This window comes from Hylobates moloch, unplaced genomic scaffold (assembly GCF_009828535.3).
Source record: "Hylobates moloch isolate HMO894 unplaced genomic scaffold, HMol_V3 SCAFFOLD_5, whole genome shotgun sequence".
Classification (NCBI taxonomy): domain Eukaryota; kingdom Metazoa; phylum Chordata; class Mammalia; order Primates; family Hylobatidae; genus Hylobates; species Hylobates moloch.
This window is the reverse complement of record NW_026652280.1, coordinates 6,859,348-6,880,498: the sequence shown is the minus strand read 5'-3', so window position 1 is coordinate 6,880,498 and position 21,151 is coordinate 6,859,348. Positions and strand designations below refer to the sequence as shown.

The 21,151-nt window shown below is 33.7% G+C and overlaps 1 long non-coding RNA gene across 1 annotated transcript in view; it reads right to left on the bottom strand.

The window, feature by feature from the left end:
* LOC131383626 (uncharacterized) overlaps positions 1-20,004 on the bottom strand; it is a 189,401-nt gene extending 169,397 nt beyond the window's left edge. Inside the window, exon 1 of the long non-coding RNA XR_009213789.1 lies at positions 19,946-20,004. This is a non-coding gene — a long non-coding RNA (uncharacterized LOC131383626). The remainder of the gene's footprint in view (positions 1-19,945) is intronic.
* Between the last annotated feature and the right edge of the window lie 1,147 nt (positions 20,005-21,151).

The window sequence follows — 21,151 nt, the reverse complement described above, 5'->3', positions numbered from 1 at the left end:
GACGCATTTGACCAAACATCTGGGCCATATAGCCTAGCCAAGCTGACAAATAAAATTATCCGTCACACAGAAAACAAGTCTATTACGGAACATGGCTTGTTAGGAAATCTACTTTTAGTAGTTATTTCTTAAATTCCTTGCATTTCCAACAGGAAAGTTGTAGAATATTCTGTTTGTTAAAGAGATAAGTGAACCAGAGGATATGTATTGATTAAATTGCTAAAACTATAAGAAGAAAGTGTTTCTTGTGCTAATAAGAAGCTGCCATCCTTATAGCTGTATTGCTACTAATGAAAATCAAACAGCCATGAGGCCACTTGTGAGCACAAGTGGGGAGGAGCACGGCACATGGCGAATCATGCGAAATTGAACACAAATTCTGAGTAAAGTAAGTAATTGAAATACCAATTCCTTTTACTCCAATCTTATCAAGAACTCAACTGTAATCTCTTCTTTTGTCTTTGTTAACCTGAGTAACATGCATACACACCAGAGAAATCAAGCTACGCATAACATACTAAAGATTATTTTAAGCTATTTTAATGTATTGACCAGTTATAATTTATTTTACAAATTCTATATTGAAACCTAATGTAATAAAATAGCAGTTACCAAATAGAAGGCTTCGTTCAGCTGCTTTAGAACAGCATAGCAAACTCTTGGATGTACCAGCCTTTGCTTTTCTCTTCTCTCATGTATAAAATGACTCAGGAGTTATTAACTCCATAAATTATTTTTAGCTGTCACTGGACCTGTTGATGAGCACCAGGAACCTTCTCCTGGTACATGGTTCAAGGAATGATGTTTATGGTAAGAAGGCAGAGAACCAAAGGGGAAGAAGTCTGAGTGGTTCTGAGTAGACCTCAAATAACTTTTAATCTAATTATCCTGATGATTCCTTCAAACTCCTGCACTTTGTATTTGATGACTCTGACCTCTTCTGGAAAGGGGCTTCTAGTGGGAGCTAGCTCTGTCAGCCTGACCTCGTCAGCTGTTTCTTCTCTAGGATACCTTCCAAATTTGTAGACTGCTGTTTGCTCCTTTACTATATTATGGCATTATTACGCTGTCTCTCTCCCCACCCCTTACACACACGCACGCGTGTGTGCACAGACACACACACTTTTATATATATATATATGTATATATACACATACATCAAAAAAGTCCCACACAACCCTAATTTCTTAATGGTACAATGAAAGCCAGTGTGCCAATCCTTTTGTGAGTTAACGGGCCTAAGAAAATTCTTCAGGTACTATTAGCAAATTCTAATCATGTCTCTCTTAGAATGAAGGTCCATCACATAACATTTACTTTACTGGAATTGAATACTACCAACTAAGCTAATACACAAACAAATCATAAATGAAAACAACAAAAGAAAGAGAGAGAGAGAAATAGAAAGAAGGAGAGGATAATTTTAATGGTAGCTATAAGTTGTCCTGCCCTATTGAGCATCAAGCATTTGTCCACAAAGGATGAAGGCAACAACAGCAAAACAGTAAAAGATTTTTTTTGGAAAAGTCTAAGAATAATGCGTAAATAATTTTAAGAATTTCTCACTATTGGCAGAGAGGTGAAGCACAATTGCTAAGGAGGGCAGGCAGTAGATTGTGAAGGCTTCAGGAAGAAGCTGAAAAATGAAGTGCCACGGAGAAACATGGGTTAAAGAAGAGTTAGCAGATGGATACGGTTATGCACGGAATAAAAATACCTCTCACAGGAAAAACCATTAAATTGGAACCTTTACAAATTTGATCATATGTTTAAATAATAAAAACTTTCCAAGATTTTAATTTTGTATAGTAGTCCTCTATGGAATCACTTAATACGTATTTCTTTGTATATAGTGTACTTATTCTTACATATTTCTTGTATTGGACTTCAGGAACAATACAATGTGTACTGTAATTTTGGGACAAAAGCTACAAAGATAATTTTAAACTCATACATTTTTTCTTTTATATGGAATCCAGCACAAAATTACATCATGAATCTCAAAACCATTCTAACATAATTAAGAGTTATAATATTATGATGAATTAACATGAGAAAGATATTGATATCTTCTTATACTCATGAGAGAGAATAATGAAATTACATTTAAGGAGTAGTTGATAATGGATTATAGCAATTTTATTCAATATCAAATGACACATAATTCTTAATAACTCTAAATTAGAAACACATCTTTCCTAATAATATTTTAGACCAAGACTGTATCTGCCCTATGCTAAACTATGATTCATAACTTAAATTAAGTCAAATAATTTAGGTTTAATATTTCAAGTAGTCAAACCATTCACAGATCAGTTCAATCTTAATAGTTAACTTTGTGATTCTAAATGGATAAAAAATATCACCACCATTTCCAAAAAGATTCTTCAGTTTTTCTTACTGACATATTTAAATTTTGCATGATCTATTTAGCGAAGAATAAAACCATTTTAGAAATCTGAAATATTTAGTATTTCTTGATACATCAAGCATTACGTTTTTGTCATTTATTCTATATTATTTATTCATCAATTAATCTTGTTCATAATAGAATACTATGAGCTGTTATTAGCAATTATCTTAATTGGCAGTTTATTTCAATATTTGTCAAAGGCACAGTAAGTTCTTCCAACATCTATATATAAAATGCTATTTTTTGTACTTCTCAGCTGACTTATGTTGCTCTTGTTTGGGGAAGAATTTATTTTGCTTTATTTTAAATGACACTGGCCTTTGATTTAAATGTCCTGAATATAGTGGAACATGTATACAGGTATTAAGTTTTGCCCCAGGACTCACTGAAGTCAATTGAACTTATCATCTTCTAGTAAAAGGCAAAATACATATATGATTAAATAAGTCATAATTGATTATTCTTTATTAAATTCTTTCTAAAAAATTTCAAAGTATATTTTTTCTTGGATAAGGGATCCTACTCTTAACTAATAAAAATTCACATCTCCCAGCTTTCTGTTGTTTTTTTTTCTCACCTACTCATCTATCATCAATTGCTTTGTAAAAGAACAATTAACATGAAATTTGATTTTTTTTCTGTAAATAATAATAACAGTAATTCTTTTGGAGTGTGTGAATCCGGAATGCCTATGTTGAAGTCAATCATTCACAGATTTATAATTTCAGAAGGATCATTGGGAAAGACTGGAAGAGAGGGTAGGAGTCTTTGAGTGGTCTGCTGCTGCTGTTTTTATTGTGCAAGTCTCCACTGAAATAAGATCTAAATAGCAGTGACTTCACGGTGTTAATTAGATGAGCACATCTGGGGTCCATGTGGCTAGAAGATTAGTATCATTATATTAGATGTTATCTGGGAAATAAAGAATTAAAAGTAAGTCAATCCATATAGCTACCAAAGTTTATCTGAAAATCATGTGAGTTACTCATTTCCCTTAATTTTATTTACTGTTTGATTTTGCTTTTCAATTTTATTTTACACATATGGTAATTGAAATAGATAGAATAATGGAAAATGTGCATTTAAACACATACCAGCCAAGAATGTGGTTAAAAGAGAGGGTTGTAATGAATCATTATATTTAAGGGGCTATGAAAATGCCTAAATTTAAAAGAAGGGAGGATTTAGACAATATTCAGAAAATATAAATAGAAGAACTTCTATATAAAGTTTTATAAAGTTCTATGAATAGAAGTGTGTTTAATGATATATATATTTAATTGTGTGTATTTATGGTTACTCCAGTGAACTTTAAAATACGAAAGATGCATTAGATTTATAGATAATTATGTATAGTACTCAATCCTTCAATCATTGCTTTTTTAAACTTAGTCTTTGCAATACAATCACTTTATAATCTAAATATATTTTTCATCTATTAATATGCAATCTATTCTGTAACCATGAGGTAAACAGAGACAATCATTAATGAACAAAATATGAAATGCAATTTAAGCAATATTTATAGTTGGGAACTTAATTTAAGAAATTATGAATGAAGAATACTATACACAATGCCTGACCTTCAGATGTATAACAGTAAAAGAACATTCTCAAAAACTGTTAAGAGTTTACAAAAGTTAGGATATAGATCCTCTCCCTTAAAAACATACAGGTATATATATGCACATACATATTTCAGAAAAACCTAAGTTAATCAAATTTAAGAAAGCAAGTAAAATAAAAAATGAAATCTAAATTAAATGTGTTTGGTTAAATCTATTTTTTTCCCAAATTTGAGTATAGAAATTCTATCAAAAGTTACATATTATTGTCTTAGAAAATAACCTCATACTAAACAAAGACAAAAAAATATAGAGGAGAATTTGGGGTCAAATAAATATATGTTAATTACTAAGATATTACAAAAAGTAATTATTTTCATATTTTCTTAATAAATATTTTCTTATCTCCATTAGAAACTGGGGGAGAAAAGGCACAGATATTTGAAGGAGAAATACAAATTACTGCAATTTTTTTTGTATCTGAAACACAGAATTCATTTGTTTTTTGCAAGACCTCATAACACATACACAAACATAAACCATATGCTGGTCCATAAAATAGTTCTCCATAAATTTCAAAGGATTGCAGTCACAGTCATGCGACTATGATCCCTGCTCACAATACATTTAAGTCATAAATCAATGCCAAAAATAAAACTAGAAAATTCATACATATTAAACAGTACACTTCTAAATAATTAATTGGTCAAAAATGAAACCATGATGAAGATAATAAAAAAGTAGCATATATTATAATGAAAATTCAGACCAGGCGCGGTGGCTCACGCCTGTAATCCCAGCACTTTGGCAGGCCGAGGCGGGTGAATCACGAGGTCAGGAGATCGAGACCATTCTGGCTAAGACGGTGAAACCCCGTCTCTAGTAAAAATAAAAAAAATTAGCTGGGTGTGGTGGCGGGCGCCTGTAGTCCCAGCTACTGGGGAGGCTGAGGCAGGAGAATGGCGGGAACCCAGGAGGCAGAGCTTGCAGTGAGCCGAGATCGCGCCACTGCACTCTAGCCTGGCCAACAGAGCGAGACTCCGTCTCAAAACAAACAAACAAACAAACAAAAATGAAAATACAACACACTAAAATTATGTGTAGCAAATGTGTTCTCTCTCCTGAACTTGAAACACCCTCCTCTTCCTGCCCTTGGATATCAGAGCTCTAGGTTCTCCAGCCTTTGAACTCTGGGACTCGCAGGGGTGAACCCCCGTATTCTCAGGCCTGCTGCTCTGGACTGAGAGTCCGCTACTGGCTTTCCTGGTTCTGAGGCTTTTGGACTTGAACTTAGCCGTGCAACTGACTTCCCTGGGTTTCCAACTTGCAGATAATCTATAATGGAACTTCACAATCTCCATAATCACATTAGCTAATTTCCCTAATAAATCCCCTCTCCTCTCTCTCCCTCTCTCTCTTTCTCTCTCTCTCTACCTATCTATTTATTATCTATCAATCTGTGTATATCCAATCATTGGTTTTGTCTCTTTGGAGAACACTAATAAAAAGAAAAAACAAGGTATTGCCATGACTGAAGATTTTGTTTGTATATGTTTCAATATAAATGGAAAAAAGTTAATTCTCACCAACATATCACACAAAACACCCAAATTAATTTATGATGTGTCTTACACTTAAGCATGATAAATCTATATGTATTTAGAAGACAATGTAAGGTATTTTTTTAATCTTAGAATAGGCAAAAGTTTTAATAACAAGGCACAAAAAGGTGCAGATCTTTAAAAAGTTGTACTTCATCAACATTGAAAATACACGTTCATCAGACAATGTTTCGTGAGGATGTGGAGAATTTGCAATCCTTATTCATTGCTTGTGGGAATGTAAAATGGGGTAGCTGCTGTGGAAAATATTTTGGCATCTTCTAAAAGTTAAACATAGAATTGCCATATGTCCTGGCAATTCCACTCCTGGGTATATACCCATTAAGAACTGAAAATGGACATTCAAAAATATACTTGTACACGAATGTTCACAGCAGCACTATTCGCAATAGCCAAAAGATGAAAACAACCTCAATGTCCAACAATAGATCAATGGATAAATACGTTAAATCCGTACAATGGAATACTGGTTATTATAATGAACGAAGTAGTGATAAATGGCACACCAGGGATGTTTCTCAGAAACCTCATATAAGCGAAAAAAGCCGTAACAGTTAACATATAGTATGATTCCATTCATATGAAATACCCAGAAGAGACAAATCAATAGAGAGAAAGCAGATGAGTGCTTGCCACAGGCTGAGGCGAGAGGGATAGGGAGAGCCCCAGATCTCCTTAGTTTCGAAACTAAATAGAGCTGACGGTTGCATAACACTGTGAAGGTGAGATCCACTGTGTTGTACACCTGAAATGGTTAATTTTATATTATGGGAACTTCACCCCCCAAAAGATAATGTTACGATACTGAAAAGACAAATTATAGACTGGGAGAAAAATATTTGGAATACATATATTTGACTCGGGACCTACATGCAGAATATCAAAAACATACTCCTAAGTAACAATAATTAAAAGGAGATGAAACCTCTCCTCTTTCCCAGATAGGTAAAAGTCCTTAACAACTAAATCATAAAAGAAGATATACGTTTGACCAGTAAGCATATTAAATAATATTAAAATCCTTAATCGTCAATAAAAATGTGCAGTATCACTATTTATTCATCAGAATGACTAAATATGTTTTTTTTTAATTTAAGACAGCAAATTTTGAATAGTATGGAACAACTTGAACTCTCATATATTTCTGGTGGATGTGTGGAAATGCAGTAATGTTGGAAATTTGCTTGGCATCTTAAAAAAGAAGCCTTTAAATAAAGCTAAATACAAAACTACTCTATGATACAACAAATCTACTTGTAGGTCTATACAAAAAATAAATTACTCTGTATGTCCACAAGGACTGTATATTCCGTCTGCCTGGCTGGCACAATATTAATAAAATCACACAGATTAGTTGCTTAAACAACAGAAATGTATTGCTCACACAGTTCTGGATGCTGGGATGTTCAAAATCAATGTGTCAGCTAATTGAAATTTTGGTGAGGGCTCTCTTCCTTGCTTATAGATAACTGTTTTCTTACTGTATGCATGCATGGCAGAAAGAGAGAGGACACACACACGCACACGCACACACACACACACACACACACACAGAGGGTGAAACGGCGAGCACAACCACTCTCCTGTTTCACTAGTTGCTATGGTATTAATGTGACCCCCAATTTCATGTGTTGGAAACTTAATCCATGATGCAATAGTGTTGGGTGGTGGGATTAAATGGAAGGTGTTTTAGTCATAAACTCTTTGTCCTCATGAACAGATTAATGCCTTTATAAAATGGCTTGTGGGGGTGAGTTTCCTCTCTCTCTCTTTTTTTTTTTTTTTTTTTTTTTTTGAGAAGGAATCTCACTCTGTCGCCAAGGCTGGAGTACAGTGGCATGATCTTGGCTCACTGCAATCTCTGCCTCCCTGGTTCCCTGGTTCAAGCAATTCTCCTGCCTCAGCCTCCTGATTAGCTGGGACTACAGGTGTGTGCCACCACACCTTGCTGTGAGTACCCCCTCTTATGTTCTTCTGCCATGTGGGGACTCTATGTTCATCCCCTTCTGCCACCTCCACCTGCTATCAAGTAGGAAACCAGCGAGAAAACCTGCACCAGATGCTGGTACCTTGATATTAAATGTCCTAGTCTTCAGGGCTATGATAAATATATTTCTGTTCTTTATAAATTACTTAGTCTCAGGAATTCTTTTATAGCAACACAAAATGCACTAAGACACTAATCTATCAGGCCAGGGCCCCACCCTTATGACCTGATTTAAACCTAATTACCTCCGGATAAATGCTACCTTCGAATACTCACATTGAGGGTTTAAACGTATAAACTTTATGGGGACGACACAATTCAGTTCTTAGCAAAAACCAGTATTAAAATGTTCACAGCAACTTCATCTACCTTAAAACTAGAAACAACCCAAATATTCATCAGAAGTATTGACTAGCAGCCCATATGGTCATTAGCATACTCAGAGAATAGAATACCATACAGCAATAAAAAGAATAAATTATTGACCATGGAATAACGTGACTGACTCTCACTCTCAAATATATTGTGATGAACAAAAGTAGCTACAAAATATTACAGGCAAAAGAACATGCAAATAAAATAGTTTTAGAAGTCAGAATAGTGGTGACCATGGAATAGGGGCGGAATTGAGAAAGGGAAACAAAATACATAAGAATTGGAGAGATTAAAAGGTTTCATTTTCATAGGGCTACTGTCAGGAGATGAATTGTGTCCTCCTAATATTCATAGGTTGACGTCCTAAATCCAGAACCTCAGAATGTGACTGTATTTGGAGATCGTGCCCTTAAAGAAGTAATTAAGGTACAGTGAAGCGAAGTCGCGAGGTGGGCCTAATCCAATATGACTGTTGTCCTTGTAACAAGAGATTAGGTTACAGAAATGTACAGAAGAAAGACCAGCTGAAGACACAGGGAGAAGATGGACATCCATAAGCTGGTGAGAGAGGCTTCAGAAGAAAACAACCCTGTGGACCCCTAGACCTTGGACTTCCAGCCTTCAGACTGTGAGAAAATGAATTGCTGGTGTTTAAGCCACCCAGACAGTGGTACATTTTTATAGCGGCCCCCGGAAACAAAAACAGCTACATGAAACTACTTTATTCATTATTTATGATTACTTATATAAAGCTCTGGTAATTAGGATAGAGGGTATTTGGTGCAGAAAGGGAAGATTCAGTAATGGAAGGGAAAAATGGACTCACCAAAATACCACTCCCATTTGAAAATGCCATTGAAAAGATAAGATGTTGCCTAGCAGGGCAGGAAAGCATGGATGTTTAATAAAATGGTTCACATTAATACACTATCCACATGGAGAAACAACAGAACTTCTCTCTTAAATCACAAACAAATTCATCTTCAGCTTTATTAAAGATCTAATTGTAAATGTCAAAAGCATAATAAAATATTTTAAAAATAATATGGAAGAATATCCTTATTCCTTTGGATAGGAAAGCACTTCTAATACATGGCAGCTCAAGAAGCAAAAACCACAAAAGAAAAGAAGGAAGTGTTTGAGAATATTAATGTTAAGAAATTTGCTCCTTAATGTAGACCACAAATTAAATGGAAATAAAAGTCACACATTTGCCAAAGATATTTTCATCCCATAAAACTGGCATTTACTTTTCTTCTGGATAGATAAATATGCCAGTGAGTCTTTAACCACACACACACACACACACACACACACACACAAAATCACACAAAACACTTGAATTTTAGAGGAAAGGAAACAAAAGTGGTCAATAAACATATGAAAAGTTGCACTGCTTCATTATTAATCAAGGAAATGCAAATTAAAACCACATGAGACAATAGTTCATGCTCACAGATTGACAATTACTAGCGTTTCTGAATTATCAAGCGCATGAAAGGACTTGCAGCAATCACAACTGTTTACGTATCACTGCTCTGAATCCACATCATACACACAACCTGAGAACAATTTGCTATTATCTAGTCACGCTGAAGAGGGACCAACCCTGTAAGCCAACCATTACATTATTTCATGAATAGTTGTGATCATGCCCCCAGGAAACAGGTAGGAGAGTGTTCCTACACACACCATGTGTCAAAAAATCTGACGATGAAAACAAGTAACAATAAAAACTGGTAATAATAGAATGAAAAATAATATTATACGCTCATAAAATTGTAACACCACTGTGAAAATGAGTGACTGATGTCTACATGCATTGACACCTTTTCAGTAAAATTTTGATTCAACAAATAAAGCCACTGAAAAATAATTTTAATATGAATCAAATTATTTTAAATTACAAACAAGCAAAAGAAAACTATATTTAGAAATACAAAATATAAAGTAAATACAATAAATAGTGCAATGTGAACAACACTTCTTTTTCTAAGGAATAAAAATGTTTATTTTGTGTAAAATCATCTAATTCTCCCATAAAATTATGTTATTGTTATTATTATAACAAAGTCAATAAAGTTATGTTTTACCGTTGTTCATGCTTCTAGCATGTAAGAGAGAGCATACATGTGGACCCCAGGCAAAAAGATCATCCCTATAAACAGGAATTTTGCCTCATTGTCCTTGATCACCTGACAAGCATCTAGCAGGGTGCCCAGAAAAATAATATTTTTGAATAAATTGAATTATCTGAATAAATGAAAAGAACAAAAACAGAAAAAGTTCTGACGTTACATTTTAATGATCTGCACAATTGTAAAGGAATCCTCCTAAGGCAGAAGAGACAAACGGCTTCAAAGCTAATGGCAATGATGTCTGTATTACTAAAATTGTTATCAGATTACTGCAATGTTAATCTTTGGACAATTTACTTTATCATAGAACCTTATTCCTAGTCAACATTAAAAAAAATTTAAAAAATAAATATACCGGCCGGGCGCGGTGGCTCACACTTGTAATCCCAGCACTTTGGGAGGCCGAGGTGGGCGGATCACAAGGTCAGGAGATCGAGACCACGGTGAAACACCATCTCTACTAAAAATATAAAAAAAAATTAGCCGGGCGTGGTGGCGGGCGCCTGTAGTCCCAGCTACTCGGAGAGGCTGAGGCAGGAGAATGGCGTGAACCCGGGAGGCGGAGCTTGCAGTGAGCCGAGATTGCGCCACTGCACTCCAGCCTGGGCGACAAAGCGAGACTCCGTCTCAAAAAAAAAAAAAATAAACAAAAATAAATAAATAAATAAATAAATGACCATAACTTAGACAATTTAAATTTGTTTATATTTCAGAATATCATCATCATGAAATGGTTCTGATTATAGTAGTTTATAAACATCAAGATGACATCTTAGTCAACTGGGCAGACCAGGATTGTTGTCAATTGTTATTGTGTAACCTTTAAGAAATTTTAACTAATGTTCTATAAAATATAGACTGTTCAATTATAAATGTATGAAAATACAACTATTATCTCCCAGTTTTTGAGCAATTACATATTGTTGAATGTGAATCTGTTTGTCATGTCCTATAACAAGTTAAAGTTATCTTTTTGGTAATTAAAAAATAAACATTTAAGACCGGGCGCGGTGGCTCACAGCTGTAATCCCAGCACTTTGGGAGACCGAGGCGGGCGGATCACAAAGTCAGGGGATCCAGACTATCCTGGCTAACACGGTGAAACCCCGTCTCTACTAAAAATACAAAAAATTAGCCAGGCGTGGTGGCGGGCGCCTGCAGTCTCAGCTGCTTGGGAGGCTGAGGCAGGAGAATGGCGTGAACCCGGGAGGCAGACCTTGCAGTGAGCTGAGATCGCACCACTGCACTCCAGCCTGGGCGACAGAGCGAGACTCCGTCTCAACAAAACAAAACAAAACATTTAAAAATGAAGAAAAAAATTCAACAATATAAAGATTTCCACCATATAAAGTTCTTAAGAGTAAATAATAAAAGTCCCTCTTCAGTGTCATTGTCCCACCTCCTTCTTTTTCTTCTACTGGAAACAGCGTGCATCCCTCCAGACCTTTTACTGTCCATTTATGCTTAGAATTGGTAAATTCAAAAATACGATTGAGATACATATTTTTTGTTTAAATAAATATGATAATAAAATAGATACGTTTCTAAAACTCACTATAATTCTTCATTTGATGCATTTTGGAGATTGTGATTTGGTGTTATTTTATTAATCAACTCTATTCTATTTAATTTCAGCAAAATGTCTTACCCACATTTGAGCTATCCTTCTACTGATGAATATTTTTGCTGTTTATGTTGCACCATTAGCAAAATGCTGCATAATACCCTTTTGTGTGTCTGTGTGTGCACCGAAGTTAATATTTCTGTAGGATCTCTCATGCAGATGTGTAATTGCTAAGCAAATTTTAATAAATACAATGAAATTGCTCTCCCAAAAAGCTTTTGCAATATTTGTTCTCAATATTTTTGTCAACATTGTATATTATCAATCTGTTGGGAGAAACAAGATAATTTTTAGTTTTTCCATGTTTCTAGTGACTAGTGAGTACCAACATAATTTTACGTGTTTAATACCATGGATTTAGTAAATTGCCTCTTCATTTACTTTATTCAGTTTTTACTTTAGTTGGTTTTCTTTTCCCTTGTCTATTTGTGGGAACTATTTATAAGTTAAGAATGTTAATTTTTTTTCTTTTCTGAAAAACTTGTTTATAGTCTAGCAGGTGTCTTAAATAATATTAGTACAAACTGAATATTTTTAATGTAAACACTTTAATTATATAGCTATATATTTTCTACCACTCATTTTTATTGCCTGATACTGTGTTCTAGTCCCCTAGGGTGGGCATGAAGAGAACTAAGGATATTGTAACATCGCTCCTGGACTGCATTTGTGCTTAGAAAAGAGTGGAGGCTGTCAAGAAGTGTTTTTGACCAGAATCTGTCTGTGAGGCAGCTCTGCTGTTGGGCAGCTCTGCTGTTCTAGCTGAAACTTGATCTATTTCTTTTTGTAATTACAACGGGTTCATGTTGAAGAACCATCTTTTGTAGTATTATGTACACTTAAGTATCAGTATGTTGGTATGGATAATTCAACTACACTATATATATAATTTTTATAGACATGCAAACTAATTAATGTTCCAAAATATAATTTCTATAAGAAATCCATTCTAAGTCACAAATAAACACATAATGAATATACAATTTGAATTTGTCTTAATCATTAGTTCAGATTTGGAAAGATGAATGCAAGTTAAATTAATGTAGTTTTTCATTTAAAACTAGCTTTGTTGGCTATATATTTTTTTAGAGTTTTTGTCTTTACAGGGACAATAAAGCTGCTTTAACTTTATATCACCATCTAGTGGCAGAGCATATACTTCTTAGAAGGAGACAATAGAAGAAGAGAGACTGAAAATTAAAAGTAACCATGAAAGTTACAGAAATACAAATATCACATGTTCTCACTCATAAGAGGGTGTTGAAAACGGCATACACCTGGATGTAGAGACTGTGATGATGGACCCCGGAGACTTGGAAGGGCACAAGCGAGAGGAGGTGGAAGCTGAGAAATTACTTACTGAATACAATGTACATTACTCAGGTGAGGAATACCCTAAACTCCTGACGTGACCACCACATATGTAACAAAATTGCACTCCTTCCACATCATTTATATACATTTTTTTAAAGTAGAGATTTTATGACAGCTTTATCATATTGGAAAAAAGTTCTCCAAATATCATGCATACACATATTCAGAAAATGAATTTGAGGGTTAATTAGTTAGTTATACTTCTGATTTAAGTATGCATATTTGTTTCTGTTAGTACAGAAATTCAAAAGAAAAATTATTTAAATTTATTCATTTTAATTTATATTATATTGATTATCTCTTACACCACAAACTTTTACATTCAAAGGGCCATTTTGTTTTTATGGATATATTCTACAGAGCAGTTTAAAGCTGTTGCTACTTACTGTCTGCCTGGCTTTGTAATCCTTTTGATGAGAATTTTTAAAACTATTATCTCTCATGAAGCCATATTATCTAGTGTTCTTTCCAATAATATTACTGGAAAAATATTGAGGGTACTAAATTAGGTGAATAGGTAGATTTTTAGTATTAGGAAGAAAGAAAAAAACTGAGTTTTACTAATAATTCAATTTCTAGTATATCATTGAATGAAAAATTTGTTTTAAATAGTCTTTTTTCATAAAATGTGGGGTTTTTAAAAAGTGTCATTCTTTGCTTGCTTCCAATTTCCTTTGTTAATATATGCTGACTTCTCTGTTGTCTTTCACTAACCTAGCATTATCTTATGATAGAGAATTGCCCAAGCACTTTTTTCTTTCAACTTTGGAGACTTTATCTGCAATATAATTAGTCTTTATGTTATAGTCATCATGTCATCATTTTGTAGTTCTAGAAAGATTCTACTTCAGATCTCCTGCGTTGCCATTCCTACAGGTATCTCTGTGCCTTTCTTTATTGAAGGGGAAGGGCATGCTTTCAAAATGATGCCGTAGAGATATGCAACGTGGAGGTCCCGCATTCGATACTGTGGGGATGTCTTTGCCTTGCCTGTAGTGACCACTAGGGTAGTGACAAGTCCTTTAGTAAAATCTTGTAACATGAAAAATTTGGCAGGTTTGGAAAGCCTTCTAAGAGTGACACCAAATTAACGAAGTAATGTATGCTATGATTTGCTAAAGACTCCTTGCTGAGATAGACACTTTGAGGTGAAGCTCAAACAGTTATTTTCAAAGTGAAATTTTATCAAATAGACCTAAGTTGCAATTATGCTAACATTATAATTATTCTAACTGCTAATTCACTTTCAAATATAAATACAATACAGTCATCTGTCAGAATCATATTCATAAATCATGGGACCCAGCAGGATCCACAGACAAATGTGCACTTTAATAAGAAAAAGTGCTGTGAAAGTAAAGTAAGTTTCATGTTGTGCCAGTAAATGCATTACAGCCTAAGTTTCGAGAGGAGGCTTGTCACAGCAAACTCATTATATAGAAAGTATAAAAGGACTTGGCATAATAACAGTATGAATTTGGAAGAAAAGTGAAATTATAAGGTATAATTATTGCCTTGTCCTATAGATTCTACAGACAATGCATTGAGTCAAATCTATTCTGTAGTATTTCCCAGATGCTTAACTGCCTTGATAAAATATGTCAAGGTATTATTTAAATCGTTGTATTATTTTAATCATATGCGGTTTGGTAGGCCAAATTATATATAAACACAAGCAAAGTTAGGTTGCATGTTATTCACATTTATTTTTAATTTTCCCAATAAACTCTAATCTTTACAGTAATAGTATTTTGCATTCTTTCTTTAAATTAACACCAGGAGTATCAAAATGCAGCATTATCTGTAATATGGTTAATTGACAGTTTATATATATAATATATGTATAACACTTTAAAATATATAGTTTATTTAAAGGTATGTATTTAACTGTAAGATTAAACATCAATATTTTGTTATATATGCATAGGCATAAAGTATGTGTTTACAAGCACATGGCTACATTAATTCATTTCAGAATGCATTTCTCTGTAATGGGATCCAGTGATAAATAGGACAAAGTTTCTGCCTCAAATAAACAGATAGTATAGATGATTTGAGATTATGGTGATTGATTGGAAGAAGTTAAACCAGGCAATAAGCTATCTCATGGGGAAGGGAGGCCTCACATTTTGAAGGGAATTTCAAAGAATGTGAGGACCAATTGCAAAACACCAAGACTGTAACCAACCCTGCTAAAGACCTACACAGCAGCCACCACAGTTTTCAGTACAGTACTGTATTAGTCCATTCTCACATTGCTGTAAAGAATTACCTAGAACTTAAAGTATAATAAAAATAAATAAATAAATAAATAAATAAATAAATAAATAAGAATTACCTGAGCCTGGGTAATTTATAAAGAAAAGAGGTTTAAATGACTCACAGTTCTGCAGGCTATACAAGCAGCACAGCTGGAGAGGCCTAAGGAAACTTACAATCATGGCAGAAGGTGAAGTAGAGGGAGGCATGCCTTACATGGCTGGAGAGGGAGGAAGAGGGTGGTGGGGAAGGTGCCCCACACTTTTAAACAATCAGATGGCTTGAGCTGTCATTCACTATCATAAGAACAGCAAGTGGGAAGTCTGCCCCCATGATCCAATCACCTCCCACCAGACCCCTCCTCCAACACTGGGGATTAAAATTGGACATGAGATTTGGGTGAGGACACAAATCCAAACCATATCAAATACTTAAAGGACTTTCAGCTTCGTCTTTATTTTTGGTCCCTAAATACTGACCCTTTTTTAAATGAGCTTAGTCATATATTCACACAATTAAAAATTAAAGTATTTATCTAGCATTTCTTATAATTTTAAGCAAGTAGTTTTGCTCTAACCCAACCGTCTAATATTTCCAAAAACAATATTTTAGTATATGCTTCTACTCTTTACAAAATTTCCAAATGTCTTCTGTCTTTCTTTCTCTCTATTTTTTTTTTTTTTTTTGAGACGGGGTCTCATTCAGTCTCCCAGGCTGAAGCTGTGGTGTGATCTCAGCTCACTGCAACCTCCACCTCGTATGCTCAATCAATCCTCCCACCGCAGTCTCCTGAGTAGCTGCGATTACAGGAGTGTGCCGCCATGTCTGGCTAATTTTTGTGTTTTTAGTAGAGACGGGGTTTTGCTATGCTGCCCAGGCTGGTCTTGAATTCCTGGCCTCCAGCAATCCAACCACCTCAGCCTCTCAAAGTGCTAGTTCCAAATGTACCTTTGAAGCTATATTCTTCAAATTTAACATGAAACTAAGAATAATGTGAAACTAAGAATAAAAGACAGCTATGATACAAAGTTATCCTCAATTAATAAGATAGAACTTCTACTTTAATGCCAATACATTGCCTCTGTGTCTCAAAACTGAGCTGTTCACATAATCTATAATTTTATTGTGTTCTATAAACTCAATAAAGAAAGATTCTTTGCTTCATAGGATTTCTGTTGAACACAATGTCACTTAAATGAACTTTTACCCAATAGTAACAATGTGTATACAGTATATTTTCTTAAAATGTGAATAACATTTTAAGAATATACAGTCCTATATTAGGAAATTCAATGTTGGGAATTTAGGTTTTGCAAATTGTTTAATACTAAGTAGCTTCTAAAGATAACTAAATATCAGCATTTAAAAATCTTTAAGTATTCGCAATCAAATATATCAAAGCAGAATAAGTAACAATCAAAATCTGTAACTAATGTCACTTCTTAACAACCTACCACATTATTTTAAAATAAAAATTTGTTGCAGATAACATGATTTGAATATTTGTATCAGAATGTATCACGAACCTTTTTAGAGCCATTGTTTGCATACTCTGAACTTATGGTGTCCAACAGTAGGGACTATGGACCACTTGAACTGTGGCTAGGGCAACTGAAGACCTTATATTTTCATTTTATTTTACTTAAATTTAAATTTAAAGAAAAAACTGGCACTTTGAGTTATTGGGAAACTTTTAATTATGTTTGCAGCAAAATGGGTATATGAATCAACAAATTTTGACTATGAATTTATAAAATTTACATACAGATGAAGTATTTTAAGTGAATGATAAATATTAAAGTGCGCAATAAGTATTTTACTTTTATTTTCAAATTTTTATTAGCGACAGAATCTCGCTCTGTCTCCCAGGCTACAATGGTGTGATCACAGCTCACGGTAACCTTAAACTCCTGGGCTCAAGTGATTCCCTCACCTCAGCCTCCCAAGTAGCTGAGATTACAAGTAAGCACCACCATGCTCAGCTAATTTTAAAAAAATTTTTTTGTAGAGATGAGTTCTCACTATGTTCCTCAGGCTGACAGATTTTTAAAACAATATGAAAAAATAATATAAAATATTTCATTATTAATATATCACATTAATTATATTTTGAGTGATAATTTATATATTGAATTAAATACATATTTTAATTGAATCCAAGATTTTTACTAGTTATAAAGAAATTTTAAAAATTCAAAATACACATGTAGATCATATTTTATTTTCTTCAGAGTTTCTTCAGAGTTGCTCTAAGCTATAGTTTAGAAATTACAGGGCAGTATTTGTCAAATTCCCCTATTCTGTAGGCATTTGAGTATAATTCCTCCTGTTATTGACCTAAGATGTAATGCATTCAAATAGAATAGAATATGAAGAGTTCAAAAACTGAGATATTAACTTCTTATTTTCCATGGAATTAATTCATTTACAAAGTTTAATTGTTGTGCTTTTAAAATTGAATATTGTACTCTTCTTTTTTTTGAGGTTCTTCTTTTATTAATTTTTTAAATTTTTAATTAGTGTGAATACGTAACAGGTGTACATATTTATGGGGTACATGTGATATTTTGATTCAAGCATACAATGTGTAGTGATTAAATCAGGATAATGGAGACATTCATCACCTCAAGCATTTCTTTCTATTAGGAACATTCCAATTCCACTCTTTTAGTTACTTTGAAATATGCAGCAAATTATTGTTAAAAATAGTCACTCCATTCTGTTACTGAACACCAGATCTTATTACTTCTATAAAAGTAATATCCAAAGGCTATTGAATATTACTTCTATAAAAGCTTTCCTTTTAGTTAAAGAATTAACTTCCAGCCAATAGGTTTCTAAGAATATTGCCCTATAATTGCGGGCACATGCTTTTCTTTTTCTTACTTTCTGTTGGTTAAAGTGCAGATATAATGGCTGGATCTAGAGCAGCAATTTTGGTCCATGAGGTGACATTTGGGCATGGAGGCCTGAATGGAGGTTAACAAGATGGAGAACTTGAGTCTCTGACATCGTGTAATATCATGCTAGTGCTGAATCACCTAATTCTGAATTTCTTTGGGAGATAATAATAAGCTTCTAACTTATTTAAGTCACTTCTGTTTTAGTTTTGTTTTCTGTTATTTACAGCTAAGTCTAAACCTATTAATATATTATTTTATCATCATTTCTTAAAGATGAAGCATATCCTATATCTGTTCATTTCATTAAGTGATGCTCTAAGCCATTAAATCTAATGACATACATTAACTCTCAAATTACATTATTATGAATTTATTTCTAGTATCCTCTAGGCAATGATTAATGCAATGTAAGAGGCATTCTTGACATATTGATAATAGATTTATAAAAAGAACCACCAAAATAGCTTGCATTTCTCATTGGGCTCTTCCTACGATGCTTACCTTAATTAACTTCATGACAAGAAAACCTCTCCAAGATTTTATTTTTCCATGTTTTCCCATGTTTCCCATGTTTTTAAACATGAACACTGAGGACAAGGATTCTCATTACATCAGCCAAGAATTTTAACTTAGACCTCTTTAAAGCCAATGTTACATGCCATTGCATATAAAAGATGCAACTGTTCTTTAAAGTGGCAAGACAAGAATAAATAAGTGTAAAGCAATAGATAAATTAATATGCACTACAAGAAAAGCCCAAAGTGCTATGAAAAACCTAAAGTGAAAAAGATCCAATTCTAAGGAACAACTATTAACTTACCATTTTCTATTTTTTTATTTGAAGTAGCTCAACTTCTCACACACAAAGCCCTTTAGATACTTCAGTCTGGCTATAAAATCAATTTTATTATAAAATTCCTCTTTTTTGACAAAATGTTTTCTATTCTTTAAAGAAGACATTTTTAGTGTCCCAAAATGACTAATAATATATTTTCCTTCATGTTTCTAATGTATCAGAGGTTGATGTCTAGAAATAGGGACCAAATACACATGATACCTTTCTTAGCTAATTATCAGTGCATTACTAAACCACAATGCTTCCTGCAAGACTATCTAAATTCCATTAAATCATGAAATTCTCTACATATTAATAATATTAGATTGAATGATTTGTAGTCAAGTAATTCCTAATTCTCATTTAAAAGAAATAACATTTATCATTGCTCCTAAAGAATGGAATTGCTGTTTAGGCAAGTGTGTAAGTGTCTTTCCCATTAGCAGCGGCATGCAATACATTTGCTTGACTATAGAAAATAAACAACATTTTCCATTTATATTATGCTTAAAAGGCATAAAACCTACTCCCCAAAACGTTGTGAACTGTTTACTGTTTTTAGAGATTCATTAACTCTTTCATGAAAATAAATTAGGATATTACAGATCTCTTTATATGTATTTTGGCCCTAAAATAGCCTCTATTACTCTAAAAACTTTCAGGAACATTTCAACATATGAATTATGTTTATTCCCCAGGGCACTCATTTCTTTGAGATTCAGGTCTATTTTCTTGACTCAATTTCAATCTGCTTCTTAAATTACAAATCAGAAAAGAATTGGTTTATTTATAGCAGATATATTAACTCTCTCATAGTACTACTGATTATGCATACATTAAAATTATTTACCTTAACATCCAACATTAATGAAACTGTCATCAGTGAAGTCAAACTCAGAAGAAGAAGCAATGAGTCCTGCAACAAAAGAATTGCTGGAATGACCCTCTCGATTTTCAAATCTGCAGATTATTCAACAACAAGATTTCCACCCAAATGCACTGTTAACATTTTAATTCACATACTGACAATCCAGTTTCTGTACATTTCATAGTATTCACATTATATTAATTATTTAAAATGATCAATTTAATTTGTTGCCACTTCAAAGTGTACAATAACATCATTGGTATACTCCATTCCCAGGTGAGACTGTTACAGGAAAATTGTTTATGTAATGCAGATATCAACTCTCTATTCCTCACATAACTGAATACATTTGGCAAGAATCTGATTCTGTAACCTCTACTAGTTCAAAATTTCCACCAATGACTGTGAGTTGCTACAGAATATTTCCTTATGTCTATCTGCTTCCACACATCTAAATCTTTAAAATTTTCACTGTTTTCATACTTTGTTCTCTTCAGCTCTTGCCTTCTGTCCTCACGGATTATCAAGGTTTTTTTAACCTTCCAAATGGAAATATATCAGCTATTATTGTCATAACATTTCCCCAAAAATGCTTCATTTAAGCTTTACATTATATATATAATCAATTAACAATTAAGGTGTACCTATCCTGTGTTATTATTTGTAAGGGAGTTACTAAGATATTTGTTATCATTTAATATTTCAACATGTCAAGGTTACCGTTCAGAGGTAAGAACCATCTATTGTTGCACAATGGACAAGCTCAAGCCAAGACACCAATGCATGCAGCACAGTTTCTATCCAGCCTGGCTCATAGTCTGTCTCTGTTCCCGAGCTCATATTACAGCAGTTGCCCAACTATTCGATCCTCTCAATACTTAGGTGATATTCTCAATTGTAACAGTTCTTTCCATCATGAGAAAAATAATAATTTTATGTGGAAATTATCGGTAAATGTATCGGTAAATACAAGCTCAACATCCCCAACTCCTAAACATCCTCCCATTTCTAAGTAATTGCATAGTGCATCTCTGCTTCCTACTTCTTTATCTCTCTACTTCAAGTGCTCTCCATTCATCTGCAGTCCTCTGCTCCCTCTTTCTCTTGTACACATTTCTTCTGTCTCTTGCTTACAACTTTCCCTTAAATGCATTTAAATCCCTAAGGTCAAAGGGTTCAGTGATGATC